Source organism: Amblyraja radiata, chromosome 17, assembly GCF_010909765.2.
Source record: "Amblyraja radiata isolate CabotCenter1 chromosome 17, sAmbRad1.1.pri, whole genome shotgun sequence".
Lineage (NCBI taxonomy): Eukaryota > Metazoa > Chordata > Chondrichthyes > Rajiformes > Rajidae > Amblyraja > Amblyraja radiata.
In genome coordinates this window covers 11,827,239-11,846,072 of record NC_045972.1, presented here as the reverse complement: position 1 = coordinate 11,846,072, position 18,834 = coordinate 11,827,239, and the positions used below count along the sequence as shown (strand labels likewise).

Sequence of the window (18,834 nt, the reverse complement as noted above, 5' to 3'; positions counted from 1 at the left end):
CTATTTTTCTTATATTCAAATTGCAAGTGGTCTCTATTGCCAGGAAGACTGGCGAACATATGGCCCATTACCAACCGTTCAAAGCATTTACTTAGGTTCGATGGTCGAACCATAAAGTCATAGAGCTACTGGTCAGTAGTCATTGAGGCAGCTCATTTTACTCGGGGCTGGAATGATGATGGTTTCCTTGAAGTAGATGGGGACAGTAAATTGTTGGAAGTGAGAGAATTAAGATGTTGGCGAACACTGTTCAGAACTTCAGTCCGAAGAAGGATCCTGACCTGAAACGTGACCCTACCTGACCCGTTGAATTACTCCAGCCACTTTGTGTCTTTTTTTGAAAACCAGCATCTGGACCTGCTTGAATCTACATCTTGGGGAATACTGGGGCCAATTGAATGATGCAGGATCTCAGATCCAGCCCAGGTGCTCCATCCTGGCCGGCAGCTATCCGAGAGATTACCAACGCAGAAGCAGATCTGGCATCTGCCACCAAGATGCACGAAACAAAGCCAGCGAGGGAAGATAGGGCAGGGTCTTGGTTGGCGAAATTTTGTTTGCCTGGACAAAACTAGGGGAAATTGCATCAAGCTTATTTGGTGGAAATGTGTAATTGCCAGAGATTGCTCCCGTTTTCAGCTTGTAGCCTATGATGGTATTCAGGCCCTGCCATGGTCATCTAGCATCAGCTTGATTGAATTGAGCCTTTGGCTTGTTTTCTAATATACTACAAATCTCATCTGCATCAAGAGTCTTGAGCAGACTAAAGCCTAATCTTCTGCGAATAAATAAATAAGACAGTGTGATTAAGGAGATGAGCAAATAATTGCCCAGGAGCTAAAATTCCTGAGATTGAACAGAGAACACCAAACAGTGCAGCACAGGAACAGGCCCTTTAGGCCACAATTTCTGTGTTGTACATGATGCCAAAGTAAACTAATCTCTTCTGCCTGTACATGATCCATAGCCCTTCATTTCCTGCATATACATGTGATGATCTAAAAGCCTCTTCAATACCATTAATGTACCTGCTTCCTCCACAACCACCACTTGTAGTGCATTCCAGGCACCAACCACACTCTGTGTAAAATAAAATATCGGCCACACATCTCTTTAGACTTTAGAGATACAGTGTGGAAACAGGCCATTCGGCCAATTGCATCCATGCCAACCAGTACACTAGCACTATCCTGCAGATTAGGGACAATTTACAATGTACTGAAGCCAATTAACCTACAAATCTGTATGTCTTTGGAGTGTGGGATGAAGCTGGAGCACCCGGAGAAAACCCACAGGCAGAAGGTACAAACTCCGTACAGCGAGCACTCATGGTCAGGATCAAACCCGGGTCTCTCACAGACCCAGCACTCTTCGACCACTATCCTCTGTCTTGCATGAGTAAACCATTTCTGAATCCAAACTCCTAAGTCAGCATTGATCCCATGAATCAGGCAACCATAAGGGTTATTGTCAAATGCCTTAGGTCCATGTAGCCAACATTCACTGCCTCTTCAATCATCTTTGTCACCTCCTCAGAAAACTCAATCAAATTTCTAAGGCATGACCTGTCACAACAGAGCCACACTGGCTTTCGTTAATTCATCTCTTCCAAGTGTATATAAACCATATTGCTGTGTATCCACTACGATAGCTTCCCTATCACAGCCTATCATTTTCTGGAATATCCCTTTTTCCCTTTTAATCAAGGTACAACATTGCTACTCTCCAATATTCCAGACCGCACTTGTCTGGAGACCATATAAAGGCCTGTGCCAAGGCCCCAGCATTCTCCTCTCTTGCATCTCTTAATAACCTGGGATAGATCATAAAAGGCCTTGTGGGCTATTCCACCTTAATGCTCTTTAAGAGACCAACATTACTTCCTTCTTGATTTCACATTGGCCCTGGCATATTAATATACCCCCATATTGATCTCACACTCCTCGATGTCCTTCTCCTGGGTCAATACTGACACAAAGTATTCATTTTATATCTCATCTATATCTTTTGACTCTAAGTATAAATTCCCTCATTTATCCTTGAATGGCCCTGCTCTTTCTCTAGATGCCCTCTTGTTGTACATATAAAACTTCTTGGTATTCTCTTTAATCCTACTTGCCAGTTACATTTCATCATTATTTTTGGACCTCTTCATCCCATGCTTGTTTTATATTCCTCAAAAGTCCTGGCTGATTTCAACTTCCTAAATCTTACATAAGCTCCCCTTTCTATTTTGACCAAATTTACAACCTTTCCCATCTTCCAAAGTCCCCTTACCTTGCCAACATTGTCCCTCCTCCTTACTGGAAGATGCTTGGACTGAACTCTGATCGACTGACCTGTAATTATCTCCCACATGTTAGCTGTGGACTTACTCAATAACAGCTGCTCCCAATTTATTCTCCCTAGCTTCTGCCGAATAATGTTGTCATTTGTCCAACTCCAACAGTGTTTCCCCCAAGGTCCAGACTTATCATAAAACATAGAACAATACAACACAGGAACCGGCCCTTTGGCCTACTATGTCCATGCTCAACATAAGGCTAAAACAAATTAATCTCATCTGCCTATACATGATCCATATCCCACCATTCCCTGCATATCTCTGTGTCAATCTAAAAGCCTCTTAATCTGCACTGTCATATTGGCTGTCACCTCAACCCGTGGCCACACAAATGCCTGTCTGTATCTATACTTCTCCTGGCCCCTGTCATTACTGCTCACCTAGACTTAGTCCCACCCTCTGTTCACAGACCCAGATGAATTGCCATTTCTGCTGCTATTTACACCTGAAGAGCCAATTGTTTGCACAATGGTACCCCTGCTTGAGAGGGAGGTGGCTACAGAAGGTCCTGCACCACCTGCAATTACTATCCATTCTATCTACTACAGGTACTATCGCGATGTTTAAGCAACATTTAGATAGGTACATGGATAGGATAGGTTTAGCAGGATATGAGTCAAATGCAGGCAGGTGGAGGCACGATAACATGTTAGTTGGCGTGGGCAAGTTGGGCGGAAGTGCCTGTTTCCATGGTGTATGACTATGACTATGACTCTCCTGGTCATCACCCTTCGATCTGGCTGATTCTTTGGTGTGGCCACCTCCCTGTAACTACTGTCTATTACCCTTTCTGCTTCCTGTATGTTCCTGTGTCCAACTGCTGTTCTATCCGATGTATTGGGTCTAAGAGGAGCTGCAGCTGGACACATGAAGAAGGGTCTCGACCCGAAACATCACCCATTCCTTCTCTCCAGAGATGCTATCAGTCTTGCTGAATTACTCCAGCTTTTTGTATCTATCTGCAGGTATAGACGTCAGGGACACTTAACAGTTGCATGATTCAAACCTCTTTCACGTAGAATGAAACTACTCCTATGAACAAGAAGCACGATAACATGTGCTAGCCTTACCAAGGATCCCAGTATTGGTTTCAAGACTTGGCAAGTCCCATACAAATGAAATGCCCTTCCACTGACCCCACAGACTACAGCTGTGGCCAAAATTAAAACAGAGCAGCGGGTACAAATTTTGGGGTCATTCTATTCTGTGAAAGAATCATCTTATGACAAATATAATCTTTATCATATCTGAGCTGTTTTCTGTTAGCCCCAGACTGCAGGCTGTGATGTCTTTTGGGAACTGAACTCACTATATGGATTCAATTTTGCAGCAGTTAACATACCTCCATTTTTTTTTGGTTTTGGTGTCCCTTGGGAATTGAATCATTCAATGGATTCAATTTATACAGCAGTTAACATAGCAGAATGTTTTAACAAGTATCCTTAGCCAGGGTTGAGTTAGAAATCAAACAAAGGGAGCCTCATGTAAATACGACTGAAGTAATTGTACAAAATGAACACATAGGTTTCCAAAGCCGAGGTTGGCAGAAATATGTCAAAGACATTATGCCAGATAAGCAAAGTGTTTAGATTCATCTCGCAAAGCTCTTATCAACCCAAGTCATACTTCAGTGCTGAAAGTATGGTTTAGATTCTCTGTTTGATATTCAAAGTCAGACATTTAGTAACGTCATAGCAGACTGTGCTTCAATGCAGTTGGAATAAAACACCTTTGTGAAGCCTGCAAAGACCTTTTCATATATTAAACAATTGTTCAGCATGCCGCACAGTGTGCATCTATTAGCAACATTCAGTCGGTTCCCCTTCTACTGTAGCTTACTGCTGTGGCTTGTTCTTCTTAAGCACCAAGGCAAGTAGGGAAAAAAAGGGTTTACCCAGTTTTAGGATTATTTGAACCCACTTGATTCCCAGCTCTGATCGATAATGATGCCCTTTTTAAGTTTGCAGTAATATGAGAAACTGACAGACTCTTCAAAGCAGCTTGGAGATAATTGGTGCACTCACTAGAAAGCCTCCGGTGACCTCCTGTAGCCAGTTGTGTCTCTGAGGCCAGACTGGTGGACATTCCCCCTGCTGACAACAATGTAATCTTCGCATCAAATCAGCAGAAATGGGGAGTGGACAATAGTTTTGGGCATACTTTGTACATAAGAAGCACAGACAAAAACATTGAGAGGCCGACGCAACACAGTAGCTTAGCTGAAATCTCTGATAGTTAGCTGTTAGCATGTAAAGAGCTCTTTTAAAAGGTCAATTGTTAAGTGATCTTACAGCAAATCAAGAGGAAAAGTGGAAACATTTATCCAGACTGTCTCAGTAAACTTCAGAGAAATAAATGCAAAACATGCAGTAAGAATCTGACAATCATAAGAACACACAAAATGGAATCAAAAGCTTACGAATATCAACCATCTTTTTGTAGTTTTACCAGTTATTCTGAATATTAAATGCCCTTTGGAGCTTTCAAACCTATGTGTTTCCATTAATAAAATAAGAATAATTTCTACACCTTTATAAAATTGGCAAAATATAAGGAATCAGCATATAAGCTATCAATGTGGTAAATGTCAAATCTTCCTTTGATAATAATCATTTTATTAACTGAAACAAATATTTAACTGCCGTTGTTGAAATCTATTATTTAATTCTGGATGCATATCACTAATGGACAGCGCTGTGTGTTTATTAGTTGAAAACAACTTGGAAGAAACGGTAAATTCATTAAAAAAAATAAGTTTAAAGTTGTCACTTAGCAAATGGATTCCACAATGACCTGAAAATTGGAGTTCAAATCATTTGTGTCTTTTGCCTCTAAAATTATCATTAAAGTTCTGTAGATAACTTCTAAACTCAGTTTTAATGTATCCACTTCATTTTAAATGTGAGATGTAGTTTCAGGCAAATTTTACATCTCCACGCAGCTACAGAGGCGTTTAATGCCATTATCCGCGAAGCCAAAGCAACAGAATGCACTGGAAATGCAAAAGATCAAAATAACACCTTTGAGGAGAATCACATTACTGAACCTTCAACCTTCTGTTATTGAGCCACACAGTATAAGTAGCACACTCTACTGTTATTGATTTTCTTTCCTCCACCATGGCTGTTCTTTCCGTAACACCCATACCAGCCATCATTCCTCTATAGTAGAGGATGTTCCACTTCATAACCGGTCTTCAGGAGAGAGCCTATCTGCAGGTTATAAGCTGGCATGAGGCCAAAACAATACAGCACTGAGCTTTAGACCCATGCTGGAGCAAGCGTGGCTTGCTTTTACACAAGCTCTTCATAAACTGAATGTTGTTCCTCTGTGGCCTTTCTTAAGCGAGCATTCATCTTTTTCCTCATGTTCTCCCCAAAAGATAAGTCTCTTTTCCCAATCGTATTGTCATGAGGATGGCAGAATCCTAATTGTCAAGCTAATTATGTGATTTGTACATTTCCAAACGACCTGGTGCTTTTGACCACGTTAGTCTAACCCATCGATTTTGTGATCAGTGGTAGAACTGAGCTTCATTTCCGGTGCAGAATGGAACCATTCATTAATTTCAGCATCATGCTAAAACACTTCATTCAAATAAAAGTATACACTTGCTCACCAGAAAAAAATAAGCAAAGAAAAAATAAATTAAAAGAATAAAAAATGCGGAGATCGCTGGTCGGTGCAGACTCAGCGGGCCAAAGGGCCTGTTTCCTTGCTGTATCACAAAACTAAACTAAAAAAACGAACCTAAAATCATTTTTATGAGAGTATAGGAGCAAGTTATCTCTCCTTAGAAGAAATCTGAATGAAATGCTTTTGAAATCTAATACATCCAAGGAAATGTTTCTGTATTCCTCCAAATTTGAGTTACTCGTCTATTCCATCATTCACAGCTGTGACTTCCACTTCAGGGCCAATACCTCTGGAATTCCTTCCCTAACCTCTCCAGCTCTCTATTTCTCCCTGTTAAAGATGCTACTTTAACGTACCTCGTTGTCTTGACTTTTTGTCACCTGCTTTCGATGGATTGGTGTCAGATTTTGTCCAGTAACACTCATGTTTTGGCACATTTTCCTAAATTAATTGATCTATACGGAAAATATCTATTACTATTTTAAAGGTCTGGCATCCTATCGCAACGATAATTTTCTCCTCAGGTAAACACAAAATTCTGGAGTAACTCAGCGGGACAGGCAGCATCTCTGGAGAAGTCTGAAGAAGGGTCTCAACCCAAAACGTCACCCGTTCCTTCTCACCAGAGATGCTACTTGTCCCATTGTGTTACTCCAACATTTTGTGTCTATCTCCGGTTTAGATCAGCATATGCAGTTCCTTTCTACACATTAAATCTCCTTATTTGTTACTCCATTGGGTAGATACTCTATCTGGTTCCTCTGCTTGAATCCATGTGGAGATTAGTTGACAATATTAGTATTAGTTTGTGACTGTCAATAAAACGCTTTTTCTCTCGGCGAATCATAACATACTTGATTGCAATCAAACCACACATAATGGTTCAGTGGTAACCTTATTGTCGAGGTATAGTGATGCCTTTTTTGCAATGTTCAGTAAAAATCAGAATCAGATTCAGATTTTATTCGCCAAGTATGTTTTGCAACATACGAGGAATTTCACTGGCCAAGTCAGTCATACAATTAAAAGCAACAGACTCAAAAACACATTTTAACATGAACATCCACCACAGTGACTCCTACACATTCCTCACTGTGATGGAAGGCGAAATAAAGTTTGTCCTTCCTTTTGTTCTTCATCGGTCGGGGGCCTCAAGCCCTCCATTGACGGGACGATCTTGACTCCCATAGCCGGCGGGGTTTTGGCCCTCCGCATCGAGGCGTTCAGCTCCTGCATCAGGGGAATGTCAACTCCCCCGCGCCAGGGGACCGAACCTTGCGTCGGGGCTGGTCGAACCTTCTGCTGCGTTGGAGCTCCTGACTCAGCCTCTCTCGAGACTGCGAGCCCTTGATGGTAAGTCCGCAGGCCGCGGTGGGAGCGATCTCAGGCAAGGGATCCGCTCCGATGTTAAGTCCGCGCCCCGCGGTGGGGCTCACGACAGTCCGACGAGGCCTCCAGCTCTAGCGATGGTGGGCCGCAGAGCCCGGAGAATGTGATCCGAAAAATTGATCACATCTCCAGGAAGGTAGGAGCTTGAAAATAAGTTCCCCGACCCACTCCCCCCTCCCCACTCCCCCCACATAAAACAAACCAAAGTCCATTAAAACAAACTTTTAACAAACGCTAAAAATAACAAAAAGATGAAAAAAATTAACAGACTGCCGGCAGGGCTGCCATCTCCCCGGCGCCCCTAGTGGTATCACTATACATAAGCACACTCATATTTAAGTACAAGTGTATACGAATGGAAAAGTACACTGAGACAATACACAAGAGCGCCATGTTTCTGGCAACATTTTTGCATTTCCAACCTCTTTAGATGTTGAAGCAGGTATCCCTGTATGCAGTCAAACCTGACCAAACTCCGGCCTGAGCTGCTATGCAGCCGAAATCACTTATTCCGCACAATCGCCAGACAATTGTTTTTAGCAAATTTTCATTCTGAAAAAGCATTAGTTCTGGTATTTATAGAGAGGCAGAAAGAGAGTAAGACCTGTCCCTGTGGTGGCAAGACAGAAGTCCAACTGAACATAACAGTCCTACCCTGTACGACGGGCCCTGTTGGAGTTATGCTGGAAGCAACCGTTATTGAGTAATTCCGGTTCAACTGGATTTACATTGCGATCAGGTTTGATTCATTCTGTGCACATTGCACACGAAAAATGTTGACCGATGCAACAATAAAAATTGTAAGGGTCAAAATATTTCAAACAAATAAAACTACTTCCTGATTAAAGGAACAAGTCACACATCCAAAGTGTTCATTCATTCTTCCCAAATCTGTACTGATACTTTACGAACAAACACAATGAGCTGGAATCTTGGCAACAGATACATCAAGCCAAAATCCTAGTGCAAAAGTTCAAAGAATGTGTAAATAAAGGGTTCATGATGGCATCTGTGAAAAGTAGAATTTATCCAACTCAACTGAGCGGATTACCTTTAACCCCAAAGTGGGTTCTAATGTGAAAGCTCACTCAGTAACATATATCATATGTGAAACTCGATTGAAAATTAGCCACTGTCATGCATGTTTCTTTTAATACGGAAAGTTAACACTTTGGATTACTTTGAAGAAGATTTCTGACCGAGTTTCATATACGGTATGGAAATGGATCCTTTCTCCCCTGAATGTTATATTTAACATTTTCCTGCTTTTTGAAATGACTCATCTGTGAAAATAAAATTTAAAAAATTCCCATATATGGCATCCTTTTGAAATCTTAAAATATCCCCAAGAGTGCTTTGGATTGTTAATAGGGGGGAAACACCAGCCTTTTGAACAATGGTAAAGTGATTATGACCAAATAATGGCGCAGAACTTCCAGTGGACACTGGTGGGTATAGTAGATGGGCAGATTCAACAATGACCACTCAAAGTCAAGTATGATTGTCCTCCTGGTGGGTCTGTCTGTGCTACGTTCCTCCAGGTGGACTCCTGTGCATCACATCTTTTAGTGTGAGGAGACTGGTGCCCAAAGCGACAGGCACAGGTCCAATGGAGTGGACTTCACAATGGTTGCAGTCTATGGCTCTGCCCGAGCCGGCTGCCTTCCCCTTTTCTGCGGTTACGTCCAAGCCCCGGGTGGTTTTGGAGAGGGACTTTGCGCTGTCCACAGGCATCGTGTGGGGATTTCCAGGACCGCTGGACACCACAGGAGGTGAAATGAATCCTCAATAAGAATTGTGAAAGAATTATTTATGAATATTTGTACCATTTGTCCTATGGTGGTGGGTTAGTTTTGAATAATTACGTATTGTAAATAGTTTTGTAAATACTTGAATAAATCTATTTTTGGTTTAAAGAAAAATGGTTGCAGTCTATTCTCACCCCATTGCAGTCTTCGTTCACCTCCTCAGACATTGTGAAACTCCATTGATGGGTCAGCCACCATCCTCCCCCTGTTTCACCATAGACGTCTTCTACTTGGGTCATGCTTTGTCAGAAACCTCCCTCTTGAACTGCCCACCATGGTGACCCTGCCTGGAGTTTAGCTCCAGGTAGTTTTGCTATAATTTAGTTTAGTTCAGAAATGCATGCCGACCGGTGATCACCCTATACACTAAAACTATCCTGCACACTAGGGACAAATTACTATTTGTGCCAAAGCCAAATTAACCACCAACCCTGTACATCTTTGGAGAGTGGGAAGAAACCGGAGCACCCAGAGAAAAATCCACATGGTCACGGGGAGTTGTACAAACTCTGTGCAGACAGCACCCATTGTGAGCTCCAGGCGGTTTACCTCCCAGGATCCACCGTGACAAGATGACCACCCGCGGAGATGTGGGTGGAATAGTTGTGCATCAACGACCATGGATATTGATAGAGTGAGCATGTTTCAGCATTGAGAACGTATTGACCAGTGAACCACTCTGTGGCCAGGTTCAGGATGACCTGTAGGGGAGTCGGCACAGGGAGTGGGGGTGCAGTGCTGCTTGGAGATCAGAACCAGCATGTGGCCTGGGAGGATAACAAACGGAAACGATATTTGTTCAGTTGGGTCAGGAAGATCAGCGATGAAGATTTGCAATGGCGGGGATGGCTGGGGTGAATGAGGGGAAATCTTTAAAATAAGATCAATAGATGGGGAGGAAACAAGATTAGAGACAGAAGAAAGTGAAGATGCTGGAATCGTGAGCAAAACACAAAGTGCAGGAGGAACTCAGCAGGTCAGGCAGCAACTAGAGAAACATAGAAACATCGAAAATAGGTGCAGGAGTAGGCCATTCGGCCCTTCAAGCCAGCACCACCATTCAGTATGATCATGGCTGAGCATCCAAAATCACTACCCTGTTCCTGCTTTCTCCCCATATCCCTTGATTCCATTAGCCCTAAGAGCTAGATCTAACTCTCTCTTGAATACCTATATCCAGTGAATTGGCCTCCACTGTCTTCTGTAGCAGAAAATTCCACAGATTTACAACTCTCTGGGTGAAAATGTTTTTCCTCATCTCAGTGCTAAATGGTCCACACCTTATTCTTAAACTGTGACCCCCTGGTTCTGGGGTCCCCCTAAATTGGAAACATTTTCCTGCATCTAGCCTGTCCAATCCCTTAAGAATTTTATATGTTTCTATAAGATAGCCTCTCATCCTTCTAAATTCCAGTGAATATAAGCCCAGTCGCTCCATTCTTTCATCATATGTCAGTTCTGCCATCCTGGGAATTAACCAGGTGAACCTACGCTGCATTCCCTCAATAGCAAGAATGTTCTTCCCCAAATTAGGAGACTTCCCCAAAACTGCACACAATATTCCAGGTGTGGTCTCACCAGGGCCCTGTACAACGGCAGAAGGAATGGACAGACGACATCTTGGGTCTGAAGAAGGGTACCGACCCCAAAATGTTTCCTGTACATTCCCTCTCCAGACCGACTGAGTTCCTCCAGCGCTTTGAAGATTAGAGGATGTGAAGAGAGGCTTTGCATGGTCTGGGATGAGAGATGTGAAGTCTTTGTATAAGTGATTTTCGTACCTGCCTGGCATAACAATCCAGCACTATGCTACTTTTGTAGTAGCATGACTACACAATGACATGTACCAACAGGGCAACATGCTCCAACCTACTCCACTCTATTCCAGAAGAGGGGTTGCACAGAAAGTAACATCATCCTTTGCAGATCAAAAATGCCAGGGACAGCACAAGTAATACGCATCAAGAAAACTGTGATCAATTTTCCAGAGAAGCAAAATATCACCTGGAAATGATCATTATTTCATTATGTTTCTGAAAAAAAAAAAAATTTCAATTGCATAACACCGAAAAAAGTATCATGTCGTTGACACATCTGTTTCTTTTACTATCAGTTGGGAGAGAAGTATTGTCTAGGACATCAAGGAAGAAATCTTTGCTTTTCTTTAAATACTACAAGAGATCCTCACCAGTACCAAGGAAGGCTGATGGGACTTTATTTCAAAGGTTCAAAGCTTATGATGTGCAGCACCACCTCAAATATCAGTTTAAATGTTGGACCTGGTCTCTGGGTGGAGCCTTGAGTCAGAAGGTTGTCTGTTCACTGAATGAAACAGCAGAAGGCATCACCTCCTCCCTGTAGTGCAGCTATAAACCTGGAGGACTGTATGACCCCTGGCACGCAGGCAGCTGATGAGCTTTACTTAGACAGCAATTTTACGGTTAAATTCAGTTTAGTTTAGTTCAGAGATACGATGCGGAAACAGGCCCTTCGGCCCACCGAGTCCGCGCCGACCAGCGATCCCCGCACACTGACGTTATCCTACACACACTGGGGACAAACCTATACGTCTTTGGAGTGTGGATCAATTCAATGGATATTTGTGCTGCCACGGACAACTGCTGCCTTTTACAAACCCACTCAGGTCACGGGGAGATTCCATACAGATGCCACCCAAAGTCAGGACCGAACCCGAATCTCTGGCGCTGTCAGACAGCAACTTTACTGCTGCACCACTGTGCCACCCAGCACTTTGAAATAAATAGATAAGTCCCTCAACATTACTATGCCTTGTTCTGCATTGTCAATATTGCTACGTTTAGGTGTAGGAATGAACTGCAGATGCTGGTTTTAACCGAAGGAAGACACAAAAACCTGGACTTACTCAGCGGGACACACAGCATCTCTGGAGAGAAGGAATGGGTGACATTTCAGTTCGAGACCCTTCTTCAGACCCTAAGAAGGGTCTCGACCCGAAACATCACCCCATTCCTTCTTTCCAGAGATGCTGCCTGTCCTGCTAAGTTACTGCAGCTTTTTGTGTCTCTATTGCTACGTCTATCATGGCAAAGTCTGCAGTCGAAAACTTTAAACATGACATGTTGGCGGAAATAGAACATAGAACCCAGAGCAGGACAGTACAGGAGCATGCTCTTCATCCCACAATATTCTTGCCGAACAAGATGCCAAATTAAACTAATCTCCTCTGCATGCACATGGTCCATATCACTCAACTCCCTGCACGCCCATATGCCTGTCCTTTTAAATGCTACTTTGGCGGACGAGATGAGAGTCGATTGTTCAAATGAATTTATTAGCAAAACAAGTAAACTGACGAAGTATCTCACACAACCAATAAACAGATCCAGCCACAACGGTGGTCCAGAGCGACTGAAGCGGCATCGCCCAGAAAGCGCACGAAACACAACCCCTCCCTAGAGTCACATGTCCGACGCACCCGACCGCAGGGTTCGACTACCTGCGAGCCCCAGCAGGTGCATGTGCATGTGGACCTGTGCATCAAGGCTACAGGGCCCCCCCCAGAACCAGAGGTACGGAACCGAGCAGGGACCCGATGATACTTCCGGAACACGTGGTTCTTGAAGGTGCGACGGGCGTAACAGTAGGGGCCGGCAAAACAGGGTCAGTCGTAACAATTGGGGCCGACGGAACAAAGCTGGAAACAGGTGTACTCAGTGCGGGCGAAAGTGGAATCGCCTCCGGCCACCTCGTGAAACGGTCCACGATGGTGAGCAGGTGTGTGGCACCTTGGGAATGTGGCAAGGGACCCCGTGAGGTCCACATGCACATGCAGGAACCTGCCCTCGGGGACAGCGAAATCCTGCACCGGTGGCCGTAAGTGTCGCTGGACCTTGGAGGTCTGGCACGGAATACAGGCGCGGGCCCAGGCAGCCACCTGCTTACAGAGACCGTGTCAGATGAACTTGGCAGCCAACAGGGTGGACGTCGCACGTATGGACGGGTGGGCCAGGCCATGGACCGTGTGGAAAACCCGCCATCTCCAACTAACGGGGATGACCGGGCAGGCGTGTCCTGTGGAGACGTTGCACAGGACCATGACACCGGCCGCACCGCCAGTGCCGGTGGTGCGGTAGTCCGCCATAATGGCATCAGCCTGCTGCGCTGCTGCCAGCTCGCCGTAGTCGACGCTGTGGTCGAGAGCCGAAACGGATGGAATGGCGGGGTCTATACAGACGATCGACCATGGCATTTCCCTGAAACGCGCAGGGATGGCGTCAGCGTCGAGCCTCCGCGCCAAAGCGGAGGTGGTAGTAACACCAATGGTGCCTACCGCGAGTCTCGGGACGCTGCTGTGGTTCTTCGATGGACGACGATGGCGTGCCCTCCTCGTGGAGCAGCCGAGGTGAAAGGCACGCTGGTGCGGGCACGTGGTCAATGGCGCAGATAGAATGATGCCGAGTCATCCAGAGCTCATCAGCTCGCTCCGCGAGCTGCTGGGGATCGTTGAAGACCGCGCCGGCGAGCATTTGACGGATATCGTCGGGCATCGGCTTCAGAAACCGCTGTTCAAACAACAGGCATGGGCGGTGGCCATCCATGAACGCGAGCATCCTGGCCATGAGGACGGACAGCCGCCGATCTCCCAAACCGTCCACGTGAAGGATGCGGGCAGCACAGTCCCGGCAGCACCCTAAGGTGTGCAAAAGGAGGGCCTTGAGGCCGTCGTACTTAGCGGTTGCGGGTGGGTCCCGAAGATAAGGCAGTAGACGGGAGGCTGACTCCTGCGGCAGGGCTCCCACCACGTGGAAGTATCTTGTCTCGTCCGCAACGATGTGGTGCAGATGAAACTGTGCCTCAACGTGGGCGAACCACACCTGAGATTGATCGGGCCAAAACATGGGCAGTTTGAGTTTGACTGCTTTTTGATGGGCGTTGGGAGCGGCAGCAGGAAGGTAATTATCCCGCATGTTGTCGTCCAATCTCCGGATGGACGCGTCGGGGTCACCAATTTGGCGGATGAGACGAGAGTCGATTGTTCAAACGAGTTTATTAGCAAAACAAGTAAACTGACGAAGTATCTCAACACAACCAATAAACAGACCCAGACAACAACGGTGGTCCAGAGTGACTGAAGGGGCAGTGCCCAGAAAGCTCGCGAAACACAACCCCTCCCCAGAGTCACCCGACCGCAGGGTTCGACTACCTGCGAGCACCAGCAGGTGGTGCTACACTATTATCATATCTGCCTCCACCAGTTCCTCTGGCTGCATGTTGTAGGCACCCACCACTATCTGATGTAGAGAAACTTTACCCCTCACCTTAACGCGCTGCCTTTCAATCCTTGACATTTCCAAATGCGTATTGTTCACCTGCAGAATACTAAAGAACGCACTTTACAGGACCAACTGGCAATTTCAAGGCAAATCAAGTTTCACTTCTAATTATTTAAAAACTCCCATAGGGATAATTTGATCAAAGTAGGGACATCGATGCAGATTGGAGATGAAGGGGTGGTGATGACACTATTGTTGATACTTGTGCGATGCTGTCTCAATAGATTATGCAAGAGGTTTGATCAATTCAACGGATATTTGTGCTGCCGTCAACAAGTGCTGCCTTATACAAATCGAGCTCCCATGCCATTACAAAGTTCAATCACAAACGGATGAAGAGTGCAATTTTCACCCAATTCATTTTTATCAAGCGGTGAATGGGATTGGGTCTCATTAAACACATACAGTAACAACTCTTTCCGACGAAAGGCATATGATATGAATCTCAATTAGCCAACAAAATTTCTTCATCTACACTCTGCTTGCAAACTCATGGTGGAAATATTACATTGAACAAACAAACTGATGGCATAGGCAATAGGTTTTGTTTTAAGAAGCCATTAAGCCCGCATGCCCACCTGAGCACCTGGAAGCATTGAAAGGGAACTGCAAAGTTATTGCTCAATTCCCAAACACTCTCTACTCTGCCTCTGAGGAAAATGGTAAGTTGTTTATAGACAAATCACTTGCCAGCTAAATTTCCCAGATTATACAGTAGGCGGACTGTGGTTTGGGGAATTTTAAGGATTGAATGGCTCCTTTGGTGAATTATGCCCCATGTTTGTCCTCATGCTGGAATTTATCACCTGCCAGTCTTCTTTTTACTTTACGTTAGTTCAGAGATACAGCGCGGTAATAGGCCATTCATCCCACCGAGTCCGCGCCGACCAGCAATCACTGCACACTAATGGGGCTGTCCCACTGTACGAGCTAATTCAAGTTCTCCCGAGTTTCCCCTGATTCGAACTCAGAGAATTACGGTAATAGCCACTCGTAGGTACTCGGGGCTTTCATGGACATTTTCCAACATGTTGAAAAATCTTCACGAGTCTTCACGAGCTTACCGCATTTCCCGAGTGCCTTCCGTTAGCGTTACGAGCCGCTAAGAGACGTCCCGAGCTCCGACGTACCCGCTGCGTACATTCTTACGTGCTTACCACGAGTTAGATTTTTTTTTAAACTCAGGAGAGCTCTTGAATTACCTCGTACAGTGCGACAGGCCCTTAACGCTATCCTACACACACTAGCGACAATTTACAATTTTATCAAGCCAATTAGCCTACAAACTTGTATGTCTTTGGAGTGTGGGAGCTCCCGGAGAACGTGCAAACTCCGTACAGACAGCACGCCTAGTCAGGATTGAACCCGGGCATCCAGCGCTGTAAGGTATAAACTCTACTGCTGTGCCACCTTGCCGCACCTAGAACAGTAATACTGATTGGTGATATTTTTAAAAACTCAACCAAAACGCACCACACCTCACCGTTGTCCTCCCATTGACCAACCTAGGTAGATTTACAGCAGGCTGACTCACACTGTCCATTTGGTCTGGACTTAATGAAAATAACACTAGAAAACCAATAAATTATACAAAACGGTAACATTTGAAAAACCAGTGAGATGACAGAAATCACCATGGACCACCACCACAATCCCATTAACGTTCCCTCTGTGATTTCAAGCAACAGATTTGACTGTGTGGAGTGCAAGTTTCTGGATCACAGATTTGGTCTACATTCTTAAATTTGATTAAAAACTTACACCCAAAGCTCATAGTAATTGAGTGTGACGACAGGCATGGCTTTTGTGCATTCCACTTACAACAGCCGTGACTCTCCTGCAGTCCCAGTGACCCAGTAGAAATATCCTGCCTTTCCTAGAGAGAGATGCCAACATATATGGGAGCAAACTTGGTATTCACTGGAGGAGCTGAGCACAAGATGTCCTTCCATGCTGAAGCCCAATCTAATTAATGACCTACTCGTACGTAACTAATCCAACTACCTCACTTCTCAGCATCTTCTGGTGGTGCACTTGACTGATATTTTAATAGTTGATTAACCGCCAGAAGATTTCCTCCCTGTGCTCCATATGATCTTTCACTACGAACTGGAGCACACTCAGAATGCGGCTAGGCCAACACTTCTGAAAGTGCAGCACTCCTCAGGGTTTGTACTACAGGGTCAGCTGGATTGTGTGCTCAAATAGGCAGTTTGGCACAAACCCATGACCCTATGGTAAGGCAACACCGTGGTGTAGTTGGTAGAGCTGCTGCCTCCTCACAGCGCCAGAGACTCATGTTGCATTCTGACTTTGGGTGCTGTCCGTGTAGTTTGCCCATTTTCCTACATTGGTTTTTGCTTTTATTTCTAGAAGCCTTCCTGTTGTTGGAAGCAACTTTTGGCTAGATATGGTTTCCTTTGAGGTGCTGCTTCAGATAATGGGTCGGTACTTCGATCACTGGGTAATTCAGGTAACTTTCCATAGGACAGTTACCTATGATAGCCGAAAAACTGATGGGCAAAGCCATATCCTTTGGACTTGCAAAAGGCCATCAGTGAGTGATTATTCTCTACATGGTCTATCTTGGAACAATTTGAAGAATAATAAGGTATCACCAGATATGTTTCTCCTCTAGATCTGACCTTTGCCCAGAGGTCATCTGGGACTCAATGAGAATGAAGTATTTCCAATGGGTGGTTCCTTTTTACAGAATTACAAGTTTCTTTTCTGCACATGATCTTTGGTCTAGATTGCAAATGGTGGTCTTCTCTAACATAGATGTCTCTCCTCATCGATGTCTACATGATGAAATCCATCCAAACAAACACCCTTTAGTCTAACTAGTTTAGTTTACCTTAGAGACACATGGTGGAAACAGGACCTTCAGCCCACTGAGTCCACGCCGAACAGCGATCACCCATTCGCAGTTGTTCTATCCTACACGCTAATGGCAATTTATAGAGGCAAATTAACCTACAAACCTTAACGTCTTTGGAATGTGGGAGGAAATTGGAGCACCCAGAGAAAACCCATGCGATCACAGAGAAAACCTATAAACTCCGTACAGACAGCACCCATAGTCAGGATCGAACCTGGATCCTTGGCACTGTAAGGCCGCAACTCTACCCCTGTGCCACTCTCCTGCACCTTGCACATTGACAAAAATATGACATAGGTTTTAACAGCATCACAAGGAGATTGATGGTTGGCTCCAGTAGAACATCACATTTTACTCCCAGGTCAAATCGAAATAACACTAGATGTCCAGGCTTTAATGTTGTGAAGTAGATTTATCTCGTGAGTATTCACTTTTGGTCATTTTCACCCTCTGCAATGTCTACCCCACATTTCTGTCGGTACCGAATAGCTCAGAAGCTCGGCAAGTGCATATACACTCTTGCAGAGTTAACTCTGTCTCTCTTAGTGGCTGCCTCCACAAGTTGGTCTCTTGGATTTCACAAATAACCCTATCTCTAATGAGTGAGTCTTTCAAACCTGCAAAACGGTGATTATTGGCTAAAAGCTCTGTCAGGAAAGTATCAAAAGTTTTTTTTTCCCTGCTCCTGCATCTGCGTAAAGAACCGGTAACTGTCAACTTTTTCGCTCCTTGGTGTATTGCAATGTCTTTGTCGTGCATCTAATGCATTCTCCAAGGATTCATTTAGTCTGCTCTGTTTTATTTACTCTTGACAATATGTGGCGCAAAATCTTTCTTCCACTGTCGCTGGTCTCTAGACAATTATATACCTGGAAATCTAACAGCTCAGGCAGTGTTACTCACTCCAGCGTGTATCGTTTCAACTGAATCACACAGCTCCGTGTGGTCCCTGCACATCTGCATGTTGTCACAGTTTTGGGAGGATCACACCTATAATTCTTTATTCCAATTCAGGTACAGCATCAAAATTCCATAGTTTCATCAACCTGCATCTCTGACACTACTTCTCAGCATCCTCTCCCTCTCTCCGAGATGCCGAACAGCAATTGTTGATTCAAACTAACAAGCTGGATGCTCTATTAAATAATGAAAAGCTTTCAGTGTCAAGGCTTCTTACTGTGGCTGTCTCTCTACAGAGACGGGTTCTATGGCAAGTTTCACATCAAACAAAATTGAACAACGTGGAAAGCAACTGATCACTCTTATAGAGGCACCAGTCTGCAATGTACATCCCACGGATGTTATGATGACTTGTGTAGACAAGTGAACCATGAACCTTCGATGGCACGTGCACTTGTTGTCAAGCAAGCTCTGGAAACATCCAGTATTTAATTGTTTTTATTACAGAACACAGAACCACAATCAATAGCGTTATTGTTCAAAAGTCACTGAAGTAGATAG

At 44.6% G+C, this 18,834-nt stretch overlaps 1 protein-coding gene across 1 annotated transcript in view; it reads left to right on the top strand.

The window, feature by feature from the left end:
- The window catches only part of zfhx3 (zinc finger homeobox 3), a 1,217,643-nt gene that overhangs the window by 589,821 nt on the left and 608,988 nt on the right, over window positions 1-18,834 (top strand). The window lies entirely within an intron of this gene.